At 42.9% G+C, this 23526-nt stretch overlaps 1 protein-coding gene across 5 annotated transcripts in view; it reads right to left on the bottom strand.

Moving 5' to 3' along the window:
* LOC103281474 (zinc finger protein 135-like) overlaps nucleotides 1–21381 on the bottom strand; it is a 43340-nt gene extending 21959 nt beyond the window's left edge. For 2 of the 5 annotated variants that reach the window (XR_010001476.1, XM_062966474.1), the window contains exon 1: nucleotides 21267–21381. The gene's annotated coding sequence lies outside the window, so the exon portion shown is untranslated. Of the gene's footprint in view, nucleotides 1–15027; nucleotides 16155–21266 lie in introns of those variants that run through there. The other 3 variants (XM_062966471.1, XM_062966473.1, XM_062966472.1) reach the window with 3 other exon arrangements.
* Between the last annotated feature and the right edge of the window lie 2145 nt (nucleotides 21382–23526).

Raw genomic sequence — 23526 nt, 5'->3', positions numbered from 1 at the left:
TCATGGAGCGCCGTTACCTTACCCCTGGAGCGGTACCTATTGATCTACTCACATTTGCATGTTTTCGAACTGCTAGGTTGGCAGAAGCTGGAGCTAACAGCGGGCGCTCATTCCGCTCCCGGGATTTGAACCTGGGACCTTTTGGTCCGCAAGCTCAGCAGCTCAGCGCTTTAACACACTGTGCCACCAGGGGCCCCTATGCTACAACTACATCACTTAATATCAAAAGTATCAAAAGATAATAACATACTCATTATAATTAAAATTCCAAATAAAAAAACAATATATTTAAACATGACACTAAGTAAAAAACAGGGTTCACCTAGGCCTCTTCCACACTGTCTGATTTGAACTGGATTATATGGCAGTGTAAACTCAAGGCCCTCCCACACAGTTAAATAACCCAGAATGCCAAGGCAGATAATCCACAGTTATCTGCTTAGAACTGGATTATCTTTAGTCAACGCTGCCATATAATCCAGTTCAGTGTGTATATTAATTTAGAGCCTAGGATACCTCTGTATGTATTATTTAAATAGAGGACTGTGGCCCCTTAAATAATAATAATAACTTTATTTTTGTACACCCCCCCCCCCGCCCCATCTCCCCGAAGGGACACTGGTCAGCTCACATGGGGCCAAGCCCAGGCAATTACAACAAAACAAAATAAAATACATACATGACATGCGTCATCAGCAAGCAAAAATGCTTACACATTTCAAGAAAATATATTTCAAGGAATAACTGCCACTCCGGGGCCAGAATGAAGAACTGGGGGGCCAGGAAGACATCATTCCACCATATCTCCTGTGTCATTATGACAATATAGTATTGTATAGTGTTGATATTGTGCTGTGCTAGTGATGCGATATATTATATGTACATGTGGTGATATTGTAGTGTGTTACAGTGTGATAGTGATAGTAATACACTATTATAATTGTGTATTGTGTGTTGCATGTGGTATTGCTAGCGATGTTGCGGGGTGGTGGTGTAGTGCCGTGTAGTGGTGTAAGATGCTTATGTTGTGCTGTACCAGTAATGTAATGTATTGTATGTACCACCTATAACTTGTAAGCCGCCCGGATCCCCTTCGGGGTGAGAAGGGCGACATATAAAGGCCGCTAATAAATAAATAAATAAATAAATAAATAAATATTTTATACAGTTGTGTGGGAGCCTCATATAATCCAGTTCAAAGCAAATAATATAAGATTATAAATCTATATATATAAAAGGATAAAGTTGTGGGCACCGTGACTATAACAACACAACTATACGCCCCAGAACCACAAAACTTGACAACACGACGGAAAAGCCTTGCCTCCAGGTTCATACAACAAAAAAACACAACAGGAACCTAAAAAGGGGTTAAAAAACCCAAAAAAAGGCAACAAACCATCTGCGCCTGCGCCAAAAGCGAACCTGCGCGCGGACAGAACAACCCCCACCCCACCTCTCAACGGCCGCACCTGCCCCCGACGCTGCTGCTGCCATCTTGCCGAACAGCCCCGAGCCACCACGTGCCAGGAGTAGGAAAAAGGCAGTCCCCACGGCTGGCCGCTCTGCCTAGGCGAGCCTGGGAATTCCATTTAGGCCTAAAGGGGCGGGTCTACTCACAGCAAGTCGAGCCGGTGGTGAGGTCCTGGATCTCGACGCCGGGGTAGCCCTCGCACTGCCGGCGGCAACAGGCCTGCAGGGCGCTGTGCCAGCCCAACATGGGCTCAAGCCTCCCAGTTGCCTCTCCTGGCTCACCCCTCACCACCCTGGGGGAGGGGGAAGCCGACTGGAGACCAAACTGGATAGTCAAACTCTGGGCCTCCCGGCCCTCTGGATGCGAGGGGGGGGCGGCCGCGGGGCTCCTCGGTCACTTCTTCCCTCACCGCCGCCATCACCCGTCCTCCAAACCCCGAGAAGGAGCACGCCCCACACCACCCGGAGATTAAGAGCCCACAGGCACACCGGTGAGTCGCTATTCCCGCAATCGCCACACTACTCCACAAACCCAAGTGGCCTCCCAAGTGACCGGGGGGGGGGGGGGAGTGAAAAAGGGCCAGGTGGCCGCCTGAGGCCTCAGAAAACACCGTGCTGAAAAGGGCGGCAGTTCGCACCCCTCTTCCTGTGCCGCCCCTCACCACCCTGGGGAGAGGGGGAGTCGGATGGAGACCAAACTGCCCACCCAAACTGTGGGCCTCCTGGCCCTTTTGATGGGAGGGGGCAAAAAGGACACACACCGCCTCGCTCACACTTCCCAACACAGCATTAGCCCAGCCAGGAATCACCCAGGCTTCAAACCTACAAGGCAGGAAACAATCAGGGTCAGCTAATACCTCCCAACAAAGGATTCCACCAGGCAGGAATCAGCCAGGGTTTGAAGCTACAAGGCAGGAAACAATCAGGGTCAGCTAATGCTTCCCAACAAAGGATTCCACCAGGCAGGAATCAGCCAGGGCTTGAAGCTACAAGGCAGGCAACAATCAGGGCCAGCTAATACCTCCCAACAAAGGATTCCACCAGGCAAGAATCAGCCATGGTTTGAAGCTACAAGGCAGGAAACAATCAGGGCCAGCTAATACCTCCCAACAAAGGATTCCACCAGGCAGGAATCAGCCAAGGCTTGAAGCTACAAGGCAGGAAACAATCAGGGCCAGCTAATACCTCCCAACAAAGGATTCCACCAGGCAGGAATCAGCCAGGGTTTGAACCTACAAGGCAGGAAACAATTAGGGCCAGCTAACACCTCCCAAAAAATGATTACCCCACTCAGGAAGCAGACCTCCTTTCAGATTACAAGGCATTAAAATCTAATCAAGGTGACTAATAACAGCATTCATACTTGCTGCAACAAGACTACTCATTGTATTCCAGCTCACCAAACAAGGATTCCCATATAAAGAAAACGGCCAGGCTTTCAGCCTGCAAGGCTATTCAGTGCTATTCCACCTGGCGAACAAAAGATTACGAAAAGCCACAGCAACGTGTGGCCGGGCAAAGCTAGTCTATATATATAAAATGATAAAGTTGTTTGCGCAGTGACTATAACAACAAAACTAAACATCCCAGAAATACAAAATTTGGCAACACAATGCAAAAGGCTTGCCTCCAGGTTACAACAACACAACCACACCACAAAACCACAATCCGGACCCACAAAACTCACAACAACGCATCATGCGATAACAACACAACTAAACGCCCCAGAAATACAAAACTTGGCAACACAATGCAAATGCCTTGCCTCCCAGTTGTAACAACACAACCACACCACAAAACCACACAGGACCCACAAAACTCACAACAACGCATTGTGACTATAACAACACAACTAAACGCCCCAGAAATACGAAACTTGGCAACACAACACAAAAGCCTTCCCTCCAGGTTGTAACAACACAACCACACCACAAAACCACAATCCGGACCCATAAAACTCACAACAACGCATCGTGACTATAACAACACAACTAAACACCCCAGAAATACGAAACTTGGCACACAACTAAACACCCCAGAAATATAAAACTTGACAACACAACACAAAAGCCTTGCCTCCCGGTTGTAACAACACAACTACACCACAAAACCACAATCTGGACCCACAAAACTCACAACAACGCATCGTGACTATAACACAACTAAACGCCCCAGAAATACAAAATTTGACAACACAATGCAAAAGCCTTGCCTCCCAGTTGTAAGAACACAACCACAACACAAAACCACAATCCGGACCCACAAAACTCACAACAACACATCATGACTATAACAACACAACTAAACGCCCCAGAAACACAAAACTTGGCAAAACAATGCAAAAGCCTTGCCTCCCAGTTGTAACAACATAACCACACCACAAAACCACACTGGACCCACAAAACTCACAACAACGCATCATGACTATAACAACACAACTAAATGCCCCAGAAATATGAAACTTGGCAACACAACATAAAAGCATTCCCTCCCGATTGTAACAACACAACCACACCACAAAACCACAATCCGGACCCACAGAACTCACAACAGTGCATCGTGACTATAACAACACAACTAAACACCCCAGAAATACAAAACTTGGCACACAACTAAACGCCCCAGAAATACAAAACTTGACAACACAACACAAAAGCCTTTTCTCCCGGTTGTAACAACACAACTACACCACAAAACCACAATCCGGACCCACAAAACTCACAACAACGCATTGTGACTATAACAAATACAAAATTTGACAACACAACTCATCCACCTCCCCAATCACTACATTCACACTTGGCCTCCAAAAAAACAATTACAATCATAACAATGACAACAACAACAATAAGAATCTACACCATCACAGGCAAGAAGCAGTCAGGCACTGAGGCTGAGAAGCCAATCAGTGCTACACTGGGCCTCCAAAAACGAATACAGTAGCATCTAACTTATCCAGCCTTCATGACCACTACAGCAACAACAATAATAAACACCTACACAGGCAAAAAAAAAGACTATTGTACCACAATAAGATGTAACCGCACTCAGCAGAATCAGACATCACGATTAACAACAAACCAAAGACAACAGGGATCTCAAGCAATTATCAATCAACACAAAAATTGAAGAAGGTAACAGACTTCAAATACTACAACTAATGTGAGTATAAAGAAGGTGGAGGTCACAGCATCAATACAACCTAATGTAGACTGACCAACACCACCAGACTCAGCCACAGCAACGCATGGCCGGGCACAGCTAGTCTATCTATATAAAATGATAAAGTTGTTTGCGCAGTGACTATAACAACAAAACTAAACATCCCAGAAATACGAAATTTGGCAACACAATGCAAAAGGCTTGCCTCCAGGTTACAACAACACAACCACACCACAAAACCACAATCCAGACCCACAAAACTCACAACAACGCATCATGCGATAACAACACAACTAAACGCCCCAGAAATACAAAACTTGGCAACACAATGCAAAAGCCTTGCCTCCCAGTTGTAACAACACAACCACACCACAAAACCACACAGGGCCCACAAAACTCACAACAACGCATCGTGACTATAACAATGCAACTAAACGCCCCAGAAATACGAAACTTGGCAACACAACGCAAAAGCCTTCCCTCCAGGATGTAACAACACAACCACACCACAAAACCACAATCCGGACCCATAAAACTCACAACAACGCATCGTGACTATAACAACACAACTAAACGCCCCAGAAATACGAAACTTGGCACACAACTAAACGCCCCAGAAATATAAAACTTGACAACACAACACAAAAGCCTTGCCTCCCGGTTGTAACAACACAACCACACCACAAAACTACAATCCGGACCCACAAAACTCACAACAATGCATCGTGACTATAACAACACAACTAAACGTCCCAGAAATACGAAACTTGGCACACAACTAAATGCCCCAGAAATATAAAACTTGACAACACAACGCAAAAACCTTGCCTCCCGGTTGTAACAACACAACCACACCACAAAACCACAATCCGGACCCACAAAACTCACAACAATGCATTGTGACTATAACACAACTAAACGCCCCAGAAATACAAAATTTGACAACACAATGCAAAAGCCTTGCCTCCCAGTTGTAAGAACACAACCACAACACAAAACCACAATCCGGACCCACAAAACTCACAACAACGCATCATGACTATAACAACACAACTAAACGACCCAGAAATACAAAACTTGGCAAAACAATGCAAAAGCCTTGCCTCTCAGTTGTAACAATACAACCACACCACAAAACCACAATCCGGACCCACAAAACTGACAACGCATTGTGACTATAACAAATACAAAATTTGACAACACAACTCATCCACCTCCCCAATCCCTACATTCACACTTGACCTCCAAAAAAACAATTACAATAATAACAATGACAACAACAACAACAACAACAACAAGAATCAACACCATCACAGGCAAGAAACAGCCAGGCACTGAGGCTGAGAGGCCAGTCAGTGCTACACTGGGCCTCCAAAAAACAATACAGTAGCATCTAACTTATCCAACCTTCATGACCACTACAACAATAATAATAAACACCTACACAGGCAAAACAAAAAAAAGACTATTGTACCACAATAAAAATATAAACCGCACTCAGCAGAATCAGACATTACAACTAACAACAAACCAAAGACAACAGGGATCTCAAGCAATTATCAATCAACACAAAAATTGAAGAAGGTAACAGACTTCAAATACTATTACTAATGTGAGTATAAAGAAGGTGGAGGTCACAGCATAAATACAACCTAATGTAGACTGACCAACACCACCAGACTAAGCCACAGCAACGCATGGCCGGGCACAGCTAGTCTATCTATATAAAATGATAAAGTTGTTTGCGCAGTGACTATAACAACAAAACTAAACATCCCAGAAATACGAAATTTGGCAACACAATGCAAAAGGCTTGCCTCCAGGTTACAACAACACAACCACACCACAAAACCACAATCCGGACCCACAAAACTCACAACAACGCATCATGCGATAACAACACAACTAAACGCCCCAGAAATACAAAACTTGGCAACACAATGCAAAAGCCTTGCCTCCCAGTTGTAACAACACAACCACACCACAAAACCACACAGGACCCACAAAACTCACAACAACGCATCATGACTGTAACAACACAACTAAACGCCCCAGAAATACGAAACTTGACAACACAATGCAAAAGCCTTGCCTCCCGGTTGTAACAACACAACCACACCACAAAACCACAATCCAGACCCACAAAACTCACAACAATGCATCGTGACTATAACAACACAACTAAACGCCCCAGAAATACGAAACTTGGCAACACAACACAAAAGCATTCCCTCCCAATTGTAACAACACAACCACACCACAAAACCACAATCCGGACCCACAAAACTCACAACAGTGCATCGTGACTATATCAACACAACTAAACGCCCCAGAAATACAAAACTTGGCACACAACTAAACGCCCCAGAAATACAAAACTTGGCAACACAACACAAAAGCCTTGCCTCTCAGTTGTAACAACACAACCACACCACAAAACCACAATCCGGACCGACAAAACTCACAACAACGCATTGTGACTATAACAAATACAAAATTTGACAACACAACTCATCCACCTCCTCAATCCCTACATTCACACTTGGCCTCCAAAAAAACAATGACAATAATAACAATGACAACAACAACAACAATAAGAATCAACACCATCACAGGCAAGAAACAGCCAGGCACTGAGGCTGAGAGGCCAGTCAGTGCTACACTGGGCCTCCAAAAAACAATACAGTAGCATCTAACTTATCCAACCTTCATAATCACTACAACAACAATAATAATAAACACCTACACAGGCAAAACAAAAAAAAGACTATTGTACCACAATAAAAATATAAACCGCACTCAGCAGAATCAGACGTTACAACAAACAACAAACAAAAGACAACAGAAATCTCAAGCAATTATCAATCAACACAAAAATTGAAGAAGACTTCAAATACTACTACTAATGTGAGTATAAAGAAGGTGGAGGTCACAGCATAAATACAACCTAATGTAGACTGACCAACACCACCAGACTCAGCCACAGCAACGCGTGGCCGGGCACAGCTAGTATAATATATAAAATTACTGTAGTATAATAACACAGAACAATATAATCAGGACAGTAAATAAAGAACAACACTGAAAGCAGGGGAATTCCAGACAGGAAACAATCAGGGCCAGCTAACACCTCCTAACAAAGGATTCCCCCAGGGAGGAAACAGCCAGGCTTGGAAGCGGAAAGGCCATTAAATGCTAATCATTCTAGCTAATTGCAGTATTCATACTTGCCTCCAACAGACAAGATTCCTTTTTCCCACCCTGGACATTATTCCACAGGAATATAAACCCCACTTGCCTGGCTGCTTCCTACCTAGGGGAATCCATTGTTGGCCAGCATGAATAGCACTGAATAGCCTTGCTTCATCAAAGCATGGCCAATTCTATGTTGGCACAGCTTTTCTTTTTGAATGTGTGCGCTCAAGCACTGCATATGGGTATTTCTTCATCTACACAGACAGTAGAAGAACACAAAATACTGCAAAGGACAACACTCTGAAAACAGGGGAATTGCAGACATGAAACAATCAGGGCCAGCTAAGACCTCCCAACAAAGGATTCCCCCAGGGAGGAAACTGAGGAGGGAGAGAAGTAGTGTATATTATCTGTTATGGTTGAGCCTTCGGGCTCCGGTAATAGAAGAAGGGGTCGTAAGACTCCTCGAGAGTCAGACTCCTTCGAGGAGCGTGAAAGAAAGCGGCTCCGGGATTTGTTTGCAGAACCGACAGATGAGGACTCATTTGAGGGTTTTTCTCAGGGTTTGGAGGAAGAGATGGCCAGCTCGGAGGAGGACGACATGGAATGGACTCGTGTGAGGGAGGATTTGGGTGTTGGGGAAACAGGCAATGAAAACATGGGAGGTGATTGGCGGGTTGCAGGATCAGACCCATGGACTGGCTGGAGGGATGGAGCGGGATCCACAGCTGGGGATGCTGTGGGGCGTAGTCAAAGGTGCTTAAGCTCTGATGAGGATGATGATGTTGGGGCGCCTGGAATTGGGATGGCAGCTGACAGCGATGATGAGCTTGAACTGGGATAAAATGGGGTTTGGGATCAATGTCTAATTGCGTTGGGCAAGGTAATCTGGACGGACGCTTGGGCTTTTGTTGGGGAACTTCCTGAAGACGGGTGTGCTTCGTTACTGGATACGTAAGTTTAGCAAGGACACTGGGCATCGACGGCGGGAGGAACTGTGCGGGGTTTTTCTCTGTGCAACTTGTGTTTAATCTCGATAGCTTGGACCTCCGTCATCTTTTTGACGGGCAATACCTACTCACACTGGATTGACGCTGGACTGACTGACTTCGATTCCGGATTATCCCTTCTGCTGGCTATCGGTGAGACCTTTGGATTCCTTGACGACTACGCTTGGCTAAAGACCTCTGGACCGGATTGGGACCCTGCTGACTGCCGTTACCCTGACTACGACCAGTTAGGGTTTTCGCTCGCTGCAGGAAGGAATAAACAAGCCTGGTTTATCCCCCTGCTGTTTCTGAATAGCAGAGAGGAATCTGCCACCAGTCTGTTGTTTACATTCTCACTCCTGCTGATTCTCTTTTGTTTGCATTGTTTGCCAGGCTGAAGTAAGCACTTTTGATTTAATCCGGATTATACTTCTGTTTAACCCGGTTTATCCATTTGAACTATTTAAGCTCAAACTGAGCTGTTTTTTGTTACTTATCACACTGAAGTCAAGTGTTTGCCCTGTTCTTTGTTTCCTACGGGCATTTTTTAGTTCTGTAACCTCAATAAACTGAGTTTTGTTTTACTTGCTGGCGTTCTGTCTCTGACATTATTATCAGAGTCATTATTATTACTATTACAGTAGAGTCTCACTTATCCAACAAAAACGGGCCTGCAGAATGTTGGATAAGCGAATGTTGGATAATGAGGAGGGATTAAGGAAAAGCCTATTAAACATCAAATTAGGTTATGATTTTACAAATTAAGCACCAAAACTTCATGTTTTACAACAAATTACAACAAAGTTCAATACACAGCAATGTTATGTAGTAATTACTGTACTTACGAATTCAGCACCAATGTATTGAAAAGATTGACTACAAAACGTTAACTACTAAAAGGCCGATTGCGTTGGATAATCCAGAACGTTGGATAAGTGAATGTTGGATAAGTGAGACTCTACTGTATTAATAATATTATTATTACTGTTTTGCTGTGAACCATGAAAATGTACAAAATTTGGCTCCAAGTATTTAAAAACTCTAAAATCAGAACAGTAAATAAAGAACAACACTCTGAAAACAGGGGAATTCCAGACATGAAACAATCAGGGCCAGCTAACACTTCCCAACGAAGGATTCCCCGAGGGAGGAAGCAGCCAGGCTTTGAAGCTGAAAGGCCATTTCCCACCACAGAGTCGTCGTCGTCGTCGTCATCATCATCATCATCATCACTACTACAGTAGAGTCTCACTTATCCAACGTTCTGGATTATCCAACGCATTTTTGTAGTCAATGTTTTCAATATATCGTAATATTTTGGTGCTAAATTCGTAAATACAGCAATTACTACATAGCATTACTGCATATTGAACTACTTTTTCTGTCAAATTTGTTGTATAACATGATGTTTTGGTGCTTAACTTGTAAAATCATAACCTAATTTGATGTTTAATAGGCTTTTCCTTAATCTCTCCTTATTATCCAACATATTCGCTTATCCAACGTTTTGCCGGCCCATTTACTTTGGATAAGCGAGACTCTACTGTACTATTATTATTATTGGGTTGCTGTGAGCCATGAAAATGAACAAAACCTGGCACCCAGCATTACAAAACTCTACAACCAGGGCAGTAAATAAAGAACAACCCTCTGAAAACAGAGGAGTACCAGACAGAAAATAAACAAGAGCCAGCTGACACATCTTAACAAAGGATACCCCCAGGGAGGAAACAGCAAGGCTTTGAAACTGCAAGGCTATTACATGCTAATCAAGCTGGCCAACTGCAACATTCGCACTTGCCTCAGGCAGACAAGAGTTCTTCCTCCCACCCTGGGCATTATTCCACAGATACATAACCGCACTTGCATGGCTCCTTCCTATCTACGGGTATCCCCCATTGCCCACCTTGAACAGCACTGAACAACTTCAATTGGCTTTTTAAATTACTGAACGTTTATTTAGATTTTATGTCACTATATAATTTTTGTCTGATTCTGTTTGATTATATTGGTTTAGGTTATTGATTTTATACTCAATTCACTGATAGGTTTAATTTGATGTTAGGTTTTTAGCACAGGTTTAGCACAGGTTTTTAGCTGTGGCGCAGCTGGCTAGTAACCAGCTGCTATAAATCACTACTGACCGAGAGGTCATGAGTTCGAAGCCCGGGTCGGGTTAAGCCTCCGACCATAAAAAAAAAACCAAAAAAATAGCCCCGGCTTGCTGTTGACCTAGCAGCCCCGAAAGACAGTTGCATCTGTCAAGTAGGGAAAATTTAGGGACGCTTTATGCGGGAGGCTAATTTAACTAATCTACAACACCATAAAACTGCTCACGAGGAAAAGAAGAGGAAGAACAGCCACCAATGGACGGTGAAGCAACAGCTCCCCCTGTGGCCGGAATCGTGAAGCTGGAAAGATGTTAAAAAAATGCCTCTGTGTCTGTCTAAAACTGAATGTTGTTTGTCTGTTGGCATTGAATGTTTGCCATATATGTGTTCATTGTAATCCGCCCTGAGTCCCCTTCGGGGTGAAAAAGAAGGGCGGAATATAAATACTGTAATTAAATAAATAAATATGTGCGGTCTTGTTGGGATTTTATGCCAATATTTATCTGTTTTTTGAAGGTATTGAATGTATGCTGTTGTTTGTTGGAATCCATCCTGAGTCCCTTCGGGGAGATAGGGCGGAATAGAAATAAAGTTTTTATTATTATTATTATTATTATTATTATTATTATTATTATATATTAACAGCCTTGCAACTTCAAACACAGTCCACTTCCCATTACATTATTTCCCATAACAACACACTACACCACATCAATGTGTGGCCGAGCACAGCTAGACATATTCCAGACAGGAAACAACCAGAGCCAGCTAACACCTCCCAACAAAGGATTCCCACAGGGAGGAAACAACCACACTTTGAAGCTGCAAGCCCATTCGATGCTAATCAAGGTGACCAATTACAACATTCATACTTGCCTCCACAAACAAAAACCCTCTTAGGACGACACCACAGCAACACGTGGCCGGGCACAGCCAGTTATATTATATAAATTATAATTATATGTATATTTATATACTATTCGCTTGGGTTCCCGGCGGTGCCCGAGTGATTTGAAAAAGGCATTATGTGTTTTGGGGTGTTAGGTTATATCATTTAGTCCTGCGTAGTGGGAAATATAGCCTGCTTGTGGAGGCGGGAGCCTTTGTAAGTAGACACCCCTGCCACGAACACACATTTTCACTTTTATTATGTGTCTAGATAGATATCATATATTATTATGTTTATAATATATACAGTAGAGTCTCACTTATCCAACATAAACGGGCCGGCAGATTGTTGGATAAGTGAATATGTTGGATAATAAGGAGGCAATAAGAAAAAGCCTATTAAACATCAAATCAGGTTATGATTTTACAAATTAAGCACCAAAACATCATGTTATATAACAAATTTGGCAAAAAAAGTAGTTCAATATGCGGTAATGTTATGTTGTAATTACTGTATTTACGAATTTAGCACCAAAATATCACGATGTATTGAAAACATTGACTACAAAAATGCGTTGGATAATCCAGAACGTTGGATAAGCGAGTGTTGGATAAGTGAGACTCTACTGTAATATATTAATGTATTATATGTTATTATTATGTGTATGTATTATATAATACCTTGGGGACTTGGCGGTGTCCAGGTTATTAGAAAAAGGCATTGCTTGTAATATCACTGAAGTTTTGTCCAGATCCGTTGCTGGCTGGGTTCAGTGCTGTCTGGATAAGGGTGAACTACAACTCCCACATTCCCAGGGCAATCACCCCCAAACCCTGCCAATATTCGCAGTTGGCCATGTTGGGTCTGTGTGCCAAGTTTAGTCCAGATCCATCATCGGCTGGGTTCAGGGCTCTCTGGATAAGGGTGGACTACAACTCCCAGTTCACCAGGGCAATCACCCTCAAACCCTGTCAGTATTCAGGGTTGGCCATCTTGGGGCTGTGTGCCAACTTTGGTCCAGATCTGTTATCAGCTGGGTTCAGTGCTTTCTGGATGCAGGTGAACTATAACTCCCAAAAACAAGTCAATCCCCCCAAACCTCTGAAGTAGGTTCAGTTGGTCATGAGGCTTCTCTGTGCCAAGTTTGGTTCCAATCCACTGTCAGTGGGGGTCAGAGTATCAGTGAAGGTACTGCAAGTCCCATCATTCGTGACAAGTTTGGTGCAAATTCATCATTCGTTGGGTTAACAGTGCTCACTGGTGTAGGCCCGGGCTGTGGCGCAGGCTGGTGAGCAGCCATCCAGCTGCAGCCAGCTGCAACAAATCACTCTGACCAAGAGGTCATGAGTTTGAGGCCAGCTTGGAGCCTATGTTTGTCTTGTCTTTGTTCTATGTTAAAGGCATTGAATGTTTGCCTCATATGTGTAATGTGATCCGCCCTGAGTCCCCTTCGGGGTGAGAAAGAAGGGCGGAATATAAATGCTGTAAATAAATAAATAAATAAATAAATAGGTCAAGTACAACTATTGTAAATCACGATGTGAATTCTCCCCAAACCTCTTGTTCAGTTGCCAGTCAATTCCTCTGTGAACTGTGTGCCATAGGAAAGGGTAGGAAAAGGTTAAGGGAGAGGCAGTGGGCGGGGTCATGCAAATTAAGGAACCCTGGGATGTCTATTCTGGAGGAAAATTAGAACATCTAGAATGAAATTGTCCCCGCAAGGAAGGGTGGGGGTCAGGGTGGTGTTTGTGGAGGACACGGGCAGGGCTTGGGCTCCATGTTCATGGCGCTCCCTGTAACCTGCATGTCAGGGGAAGGGGGGCCATGGGTGTCTCCTGCTCGGTGGGAACTATGGCTGTTTGTGAAGGCCGGATGGAGGCTGTCTGTGTAAGTGGACACCCCCCGCCACATACACACATACACATTTTTTCAGTTTTATTATGTGTATAGAAGACAGAAGATAATTATGTAAATTATATTATTATAACTATATTTATGATGATATTTATATTTATATAATTATATATATATAAATTATATAATTTATATATATAATTATATATATTTATTATACATTTATTTATTATAATTATACATTTTTACAATTGCAGTATTATAACATTATCTATCTATCTATCCACATAATAAAAAGTGAAAAATGTGTATGTATGTACATTGGGGAAATTGACCTTGATTTCAGAGAGTTGTAGTTCACCCGCATCTAGCGGAACTGCAACCGCACCAACAATGGACGGGGACCAAACTTGGCACACAGACCCAACACGGCCATTGTGCATACAGCAGGGTATGGAGTGACTGACCTTGATTTCTGTGAGTTATTCATTCTTATCCAGAGAGCACTGAACCCAGCCGACGTCAGATCTGGAGCAAACTTGGCACACAGACCCACCATGGCCAACTGTGCATACAGTCAAGGTTTAGGAGTCACTGACCTTGGAGCTGGGAGTTGTAGTTCACGCTTATGCAGAGCACTGAATAAACTAATGTAAGATCTGGACCAAACTGGAGAAGGCTGGGGGACACTGGCCATGATTTATGGATGTTATAAGTCACCTGCATCCAGATAAATTGTGACCCCATTGACAATGGACCAAGATCAAACTCAGCACAGAGAAGCCCCATGACCAACTAACTGAACATACTGCTGGGGATTTTGACCTTGATTTTGGGAGTTGTAGTTCACCCTTATCCAGAGAACACTGAACCCACCTGATGATGGATCTGGACGAAACTTCCCACTCAGAACCCTGGTGACCAACATAACATACTGGAGGGGTTGGGGGGGGGATGACCCCCCCCACACACACACACACAAGAGTCGTAGTTCACCCTGCATCCAGAGATATTACCAAATTTCCCAAAACAAACAATACCTTTTTAAAATCACCCAGGCACTGCTGTGTTCCCAAGTTAGTAATAATAATACTTTATTTATATACTGTCCTATGTCCCCAAAGGGACTCAGGGCAGTGAACAACAAAATCAGCAAACATTCAATACCATACACCAAACATAAGTAAATAATATCTATCGCACCCAAATCCCAAAACAAATTTCTACCAAAAGTAAGAATCATTAAAACAGATGATAGCATACAAAATGTCCAATTCCATAATAACCATTGAAGAACAATAAAAAAGGTAAGAGTGAAGTTTAAAATTTAGGATAAAAATCATAGGTTAATTACCGTCAGCAGCCAGGGTGACAAATCATTTCCATTCCATGATAGAAAAAACCAGGCCTCTCATGTTGCTGTTAGAGGAGCATTATTATTACTATTATTATTGTTGTTGTTATATTATGCTATACTAATAATATAACATATTGTATATACATATAATATTGATAATATTATAATGTAACACAATATAATTATAATAATACACTATTATATTTGTATATTTATATTACATGTAATCTATATATATAAAAGGATAATGAAATTTCGGCCTAGGACAAAACAACAAAACTACACATCCCAGAAACACTAAACTTGGCAGCACAATCCCTCATCCATGCCTCTACGTTCATACAACAAAAAGAAAAGAAAAATAAAGTCCTAATTAGAGGGAGAGGAATAATTGTTTTTATCCAATTGCTGCCAATTAGAAGGCTAGGCTCCGCCCACTTGGTCTCCTAGCAACCCACTCAGCCCAGGGGACAGGCAGAGTTAGGCCTCACTTAGGCCTCTTCCACACTGCCTATAAAATACAGATTATCAGATTTGAACTGGATTATATGGCAGTGTAGACTCCAGGTCCTTCCACACAGCTATATAACCCATTTATAATATTATATTATGTGCTTTGAACTGCATTATCTTGACTCCACACTGCCATATAATCCACTTCAATGTGTATTTTATACAGCTGTGTAGAAGGGGCCTCATATAATCCAGTTCTAAGCAGATAATATAAGATTATCAATATACAGTAGAGTCTCAATTATCCAACATAAACAGGCGGGAACCTTTACCCTTTACCTTAACTACCACCAATTCCTCAAGACTTTATTTCCTATACCACCATACTTCGCCACAGCAACGCGTGGCCGGGCAAAGCTAGCTGCCTATAAAATACAAATTATCTGATCTGAACTGGATTATATGGCAGTGTAGACTCAAGGCCCTACCAAATACCTATATAACCCAGAATGCCAAGGCAGGATAATCCCCAGTGTCTGCTTTGAACTGGATTATTTATTTATTTATTTATTTTTCAAACTTATATGCCGCCACTCCCCTAGGGCTCGGAGCGGCTTACAAGAACCGGCTATCTTGAGTCCAAACTGCCATATAATCCAGTTCAGTGTGGATTTTACACAGTTGTGTAGAACGGGCCTCATATAATCCAGTTCTAAGCAGATAATATAAGATTATAAATATATAATAATTATTGTGGTATAATAATACAGAACAACATAATCTCTAAAATCAGGACAGTAAATAAAGAGCAACACTCTGAAAACAGGGGAATTCCAGAAAGGAAACAACCAGGGCCAGCTAACATCTCCCAACAAAGGATTCCCCCAGGCAGGACGCAGCCAGGCTTTGAAGCTGCAAGGCCATTAAATGCTAATCAGGGGAGCTAATTGCAGCATTCATGCTTGCTGCACTGAGATTATTCATTGCTATTTGACCTGGCCAAAAAACAATTCCGCAAGGTAGAAAGCAGCCAGGCTGCAAGCAGCAAGGCTATTCAGTGCTGCTCAACCTGGCCAACCAAGATTTCCCCGAGATAGAAGACCCTCAGGTTTTGAAGCAACGAGGCTATTCCGTCCCATTCAACCTGCCCAAGGAAGGATGCCCCTATGTAGAAAGCAGCCAGGCTTTGGAGCAGCGAGACTATTCAGTGCAATTCCAATTGGCCACAGCAACGCGTGGCAGGGCACAGCTAGTATTACTAATAATATTGCAATGTAGTGGTATAGTACAATATAGTAATATATAATGCTTATATTGTGCTATGCTAATAATATAATACATTGTATGTACATATAACTTGTAAGCCAACCTGAGTCCCCTTCAGGGTGAGAAAGAAGGGTGGGATATAAATGTGGGAAATAACTAAGGGTGAGAAGGGCGGGGTATAAATAATTGAAATAAATTGAAATAAAATAGATTTTACATGTATTGATTCTATACACTTGAATATGGGATGGATTGTTGAACGGCATCGAATTGTGATGTGCCAGCTGCTCTTGAGTTCCTCAGTGGAGGGGGGGGGTATAAAACAAAGTAAACAATTGATAAATAAATATGTTTATTATATTATCTAATGTCATCACTAAACTTCTTAGCACTTTAATCCCTTCCTACCTTACCTTATCCCATATTATCCCAGTTGACTCTCTGACACTTGTTTATGCACTTTATTAAAGCTTTGGATATTGTGTTTTATATGCCCGACCCCTTTTATCTCCAGTGGCTGATGCTGTATTATTACTCATTTGTTCTGATGGTATGTGTTTTATTGCATTTTTAAAATGTTTAAATTGTTTGTTTTATTGTATTTATGTAATTACTATTTTTGTTTTGATATTCGTTGCAATTGCTTTATTCTGTTTTGTTTTGGCCAACGCCCCATGTTAGCTGCCCGAGACCCTTTGGGGAGATAGTGGCAGGATAGAAAAATAAATTATTATTATTATTATTATATGGCTTTGGTGTATTCTATCATTATTAATACAACTTCATGTATTCTTTGCAGCACTCTATTTTGTTATCTTGAGTTTACAACTTTTATAATGTGCACTTTACTTATTCTATTATTGTAACTTCGCTGTTTTTAATTCCATGTTTTATTAAGTGTGTTTTTTTTTATTTCTATAGGTTAATGTTTAAAATTTTATAATTTGTGTATGTTTTTTGTTTATTGATGTACTAGCTTGGGGTCCCGGTGGTGCCCGGGTTATTAGTAGTGGGCATTGAGTTGTTTTGGATATTATGAATGGGCCCATTGATGCAGATCTATGGCCGATGGGGTTTGCAGTAGTTTCTGGATGGGGTGAAGGTACTGGAAATCCCATAGTTTGTGGTCAATCCTCCAAAAAACCTCAGCAGTATATAAGAAGAGTCATGGGGGTGTGTGCCATCTTTGGTACAGATACATGACTGAGGGGGTTAGGAATAGTCTCTGGATGTGGGTGAAGGTACTTCAGATCCTATCATCCATGTTCCATTGTTCACCAAATTCTCCAGGGTTGAAAGTCATAGGGAGTTTGTGTTCCAGGCTTGGTCCTAGTCTGTCATTGGTGGGGGTTGTGTGGTCTGTAAAGCAGGTGATGGTACTGCAAATTCCTTCATACGCGGTCCATCCTTGTCCAAACTGCTCCAGATGCATCTTTTATGGGGGGTTGCAGTGGTCTGTGGGAGTCAGATCCCAGGGCGGAAGTATACACCGCCGCATACATACATACATACATACAAACAAACATACATACCCACAAACACTGACTTTTATTACTATATACCTGGTTGGGTACCTGGCGATGCCCGGGTTATTTGAAAAGGGATTTTAATTTTTTTAATGAATTATCCCATTAATAAAATGCATAAGGTTGTAGATGGACAACATCCACAACATCCTGTGGCGCAGGCTCGTGAGCAGCTTGCTGCAGTAAATCACTCTGACCATGAGGTCATGAGTTCGAGGCCAGCCCGTGGCGGGGTGAGCACCTGTCAATTTAAAAAAAAAATAGCCCCTACTCGTTGCTGACCTAGCAACCCGAAAGATAGTTGCATCTATCAAGTAGGAAATAAGGTACCACTTATAAAGTGGGGAGGCAAATGTAACTAATTTATGACGTTGGAATGAGGAAGTGCCGTCACAGTGGATGATGTCTCGGTTCTGTGTGTATATGGGCATTGAATGTTAGCCATATATATATATACTAGCTGTGCCTGGCCACGCGTTGCTGTGGCGAAGTATGTTGGTATGGGAAATAAAGTATTGAGGAATTGGTGGTAGTTAAGGTAAAGGGTCCCCTGGGCTGAGTGGGTTGCTAGTAGACCAAGTGAGCGGAGCTTAGCCTTCTAACTGGCAGCAATTGGATAAAAACAATTATTCCTCTCCCTCTAATTAGGACTTTATTTTTCTTTTCTTTTTGTTGTATCAACCTAGAGGCATGGGTGAGGGGTTGTGCTGTCAATTTTCGAGGTCGTGGGGTGTTTACTTTTGTTGTTTTGTCCGCTGCCATGATGCCATCACTCTTTTATATATATAGATAATGTGATCCGCCCTGAGTCCCCTTCAGGGTGAGAAGGGCGGAATATAAATACCGTAAATAAATAATTAAATAAATAAATAAATAATGTTGTCTGAGGGGATGTTCGATTCTGGCCACAGGGGGGAACAGCTGCTTCATCATCCACTGTGACAGCACTTCCTCATTCCTACGTCGTAAATTAGTTAAATTTGCCTCCCCACTTTATAAGTGGTAGCTTATTTCCTACTTGATGTGGTGCTACAGTAGAGTCTCACTTATCCAACATAAACAGGCCGGCAGAATGTTGGATAAGCGAATATGTTGGATAATAAGGAGGGATGAAGGAAAAGCCTATTAAACATCAACTTAGGTAAAATGGCGTCCTGTTTTGAGGCTTGGGAGGGCGGGGCCAGCCTCCTTGGCCTGCAAATATGTGGCCGAAGGATCAAGGGGGGGTTGGATTGGGGGTTCGTGGGTTAGAAATGTTCCTAAGCATGAAAAGGCATCCTTTAAAAGATAAGAATGAGGTTCTCTTCAGTCTGTTATAAACAGTGCTGTCTTACCTTGTAGAAGGGGACTGCTGTTTCCCAATGAGCCAGGGAAAAGCTGAAGAGGCAAAATGGCGTCCTGTTTTGAGGCTGGGGAGGGCGGGGCCAGCCTCCTTGGCCTGCAAAGAGGTGGCAGAAGAGACACAGGCAAAAGCTGCTCTGTTTGGAACAGGGAAGATGGCCGCCTCTTTTGCGGCCTAGCACAACGGAGCCAGGCTGCAAGGCCTGAAACGTGTTAGCAAAATGATCAAAGGCGGCTTGGATTGGGGCTTTGGGGGCTAGAAGTGTTCATAAGCATATCGTTAAAACGATAATAACAATGTTCTCTGCTGTCTTTTGAGGAAAGTAGGGCCTTACAAAGAAGTTGAAAGCTGAGGCAAGATGGCGTCCCCTTTTGGGCCTAGCGGCGTGGGGCCAGCCTGGAAGGCCTTAAACATGTCAGCAGAGGGGCCAAAGGGGGCCATCCGTTGTCAGTGGGTTCATGGATCGTAGGGGTGAAGTGTGTCAGGTTTGGTCCAGGTCCGGCCTTCCTGGTGGTCCCAGTGGTGTTTTTTATTACCAAAGTGTAGGCCGAAAGCTGTTAACTGTCCCAAAGCTAGCATCGTTCTGAGGAGATAAGTAGGCCGAACGAAGCCAGTTCGTAGTAGTTTTTCCCTCAGCAATCCCAGTGGCCTGTGAAAGTGGCGGCCCATATTCCGGCCGGCCAATCAGAAAGCTGATCCATATTCCGCCAGGCCAATCAAAACGCGAGCACATATTCCGCCAGGCCAATCAAAACGCTGATACATACTCCGATTTCACTTTTATTATATATATAGATATAGATATATATAGATATAGATAGATTGTTATTGTTTTTGTCTGGTATTACAGTAGAGTCTCACTTATCCAACATAAACGGGCCGGCAGAACATTGGATAAGCAAATATGTTGGATAATAAGGAGAGATTAAGAAAAAGCCTATTAAACATCAAAATAGGTTATGATTTTACAAATTAAGCACCAAAACATCATGTTATATAACAAATTTGACAGAAAAAGTAGTTAATTGCACATTAATGCTATGTAGTAATTCCTGTATTTACAAATTTAGCACCAAAATATCACGATGTATTGAAAACATTGACTACAAAAATGCGTTGGATAATCCAGAACGTTGGATAAGTGAGACTCTACTGTATTGTATATTGTTATTGTTTTTGTCTGGTATTATTCCGGGGAGATGGAGGCGGGGTATAAATAAAATTATTATTATTATTATTACTTTTAATATATTATCATTGTTTTATTATAATTTTACTTGGTGCGTTGTTACTATAATAGTTTATTTTATCGTTATTTTATGTCATTTGTAACTATTTGTTACTTTACTATTATATTTTGTTATACTGTTAGTTTACTTATTATTATATTGTTATCTTTTGTGTCCTTATTGTTATATTATTAGGATGTTGCTATAGATCTAAAGCAGACACGGGCCAATTTGGGCCTTCCCTCCAGGTGTTTTGGACTGCAACTCCCAGCATTCCTCACAGCCTCAGGCCCCTTCCTCGCTTAAGCGGCTGAGGGGGAAAAGGAAAGGGCCTGAGGCTGTGAGGAATGCTGGGAGTTGCAGTCCAAAACACCCGCAGGGCCGAAGCCTGAGCGATAGGAATGTAAATCGCCGCCATACCTGCGCCTTCCTCCTCTCCGCCGCCATTGAAGAGCTCGTCTTCTCTCTCCTCAGAAATGGCCCCGCCCCTGAGGAAGTGCGCATGCGCGCCCTCCCGCTCTCGCTGGACTTCCGCCCGGCCCTAAGATGGCGCCTTCCCTCCCTCTCTCCTGGCAGAATCCGAGAAGGGAATAAACGACGTAATAATAATAGAATAATCGAATATAATAGGAAAATAGAATAATAGACGGCAATAAAGAAAATAATAATAACAATAGAAGGAAAACAAAAATGGTTCCTGCGCCTTTAAAAAGAAGAGGCGGGGGCGAGTGGGGAGCGCTAGACATTTTCCCTACGGGAGTGCGCATGCGCGGCCCTCCTTCCTCCCCCGCCCAGCAAGAAATGTCAGCGGTGATAAAAAGGCGGGGCCATGACTGAGCGGCGGCAGTGGGAGCCAATCAGCAGCCGACACGGAGAAGGGGCGGGGCAAGCGCTCATGCATGAAAGAACCGGCAGCGTAGCGCCTTGGTTTGCGCAGGCGCACTTGCGGCCGAGGGAAGCGCGAGCGGGGGCAGCCGCGCAGGCGCAGAAAACGCCCTCCCTCCCTCCCTCTCTGGATTGCGCATGCGGACTACTCCCGCCCTGCAGGAACTCGACTACAGCCTGGGAGTTCTCGTTATGACTAGGACTGTTCTGCCTCCATGCTTAATTAAATGAACTGGAAGGACTCATAGCACGAAGGACAGATTGGAGACTGTAGTTGTGAAACAAAATATTTTATTAATAGACAAAATTGATCTCTTTTCCTCTTGATGCCACTATGAAGTCTCTTGTGAGGAAAGAAATCTTTGAGTCTATGCAGTTCTGGATAGATATTGCCACAGAGTATAAAGTCTTGTTATGACTGGATTCTTTGTATCTTTGAGATGACTTCAATGCAGTGTTGTTGACATGGCTTTCTCTATTGCTGTAGTCTATGGCTTTTTAATCTAATCTGGGTACAGTTCCAACGTGACGTGAATTTCTGTGATCCTTTTACTTCCTACACTTCCTTCCAGTGCTTCACCAACTGACAAATTCTAACTGACAAAAATAACTGCCATTTCAGGCTGGCAGGAGCCAAGGCTAAGCTCCGCCCCTTTGGAACCTTAAAGAGACAGGGCAGCAGGTAATGTTTTGCCTCCTCGTGGCAGGACACTCCCCACCTAAAACTTATCAATAAGTTTTACCCCCTTATTAATAACAAATAACTAATACAAACTATCACCTAATCTAAAACAAACTATAACTGTTCTAACTCGTAGATTCATCATCCCTTGGACTTTCTCTGGTGTTTCATCCTTCAGTTCTTCTGCAGTCTCTAGATTGATCTGGACGAAATGTCGGGATGAAGTATGTGGTTGGCCTTTCAAAGTCCCACACTTCGATGTCCTTGTGATCCTCCTTCATGTGGACTAAATCCTCTTCGGTCAAAGCTTACCTTTAATTCTGGAACATGGAAGGCAAACCTGTTCTCTGCGATGATGCAACACCCGTTCAGGCTCCCCTGGACTGGTATAAGCTCTTGTCCCAACTCCAATACTTTCGCTCTCTGCTGGGCACTCCTCCGAAAGCTCCGATGATCCTGGCACTGCTGCCTCATTCCATTTAGCTGTTGCTGCAGTTTGGTTACAACTGCTGCTATCTTCTTTAGCTTCTCCTCAGAATATGAAGGCTTTATTTGAAGATCAGCAACCTGCTGTTCTTTGACCAATAGCCTTTTACTAGATAACTGTTTCTGCTCTTTTAGCTGACCATGAGCTTCTTCAAGTTGATACTTTGTCTCCGGAAGTTTTTGAAGTTCTTGCTCATATACAGCAACTTCTCGGGGTTCTTTGGCAAGCTCAGCTCTTAATTGATTGGTGGTAGCCTGTGAGGTCATATATTCTGCTTGCAAATGATTACACATATCTGATCCATCAGGGTGGAAATTTGTATGACTCACTATCATTTGTGATAACGCAGGATCACTTCCAGTGTTCTTGTGGCCATCTATATTATGCTCACTGTCCTTTTGAAGTTGTACTTGGCTATGATTTAGACAATTAAAAGTCTCTTTGTGATCAGTCATCCATTCTTCTTTGGTAACCTTTGCTGGTAGGGCGAAAATGTCAACACCAACATTGGTGGGTGGTTGCACTATTGGAGATATCATTGCAGCATCTATAGCTTGCTGTACAGACACTTGAGCTTCCGGGTGGTCAAAAGGTATATCTGATTTTGCCCTCTGAGTTGAGGAATT

Source organism: Anolis carolinensis, unplaced genomic scaffold (assembly GCF_035594765.1).
Source record: "Anolis carolinensis isolate JA03-04 unplaced genomic scaffold, rAnoCar3.1.pri scaffold_21, whole genome shotgun sequence".
Classification (NCBI taxonomy): Eukaryota; Metazoa; Chordata; class Lepidosauria; order Squamata; family Dactyloidae; genus Anolis; species Anolis carolinensis.
The sequence above is the reverse complement of the archived record's forward strand: the minus strand, read 5'-3'. Positions and strand labels throughout refer to the sequence as shown.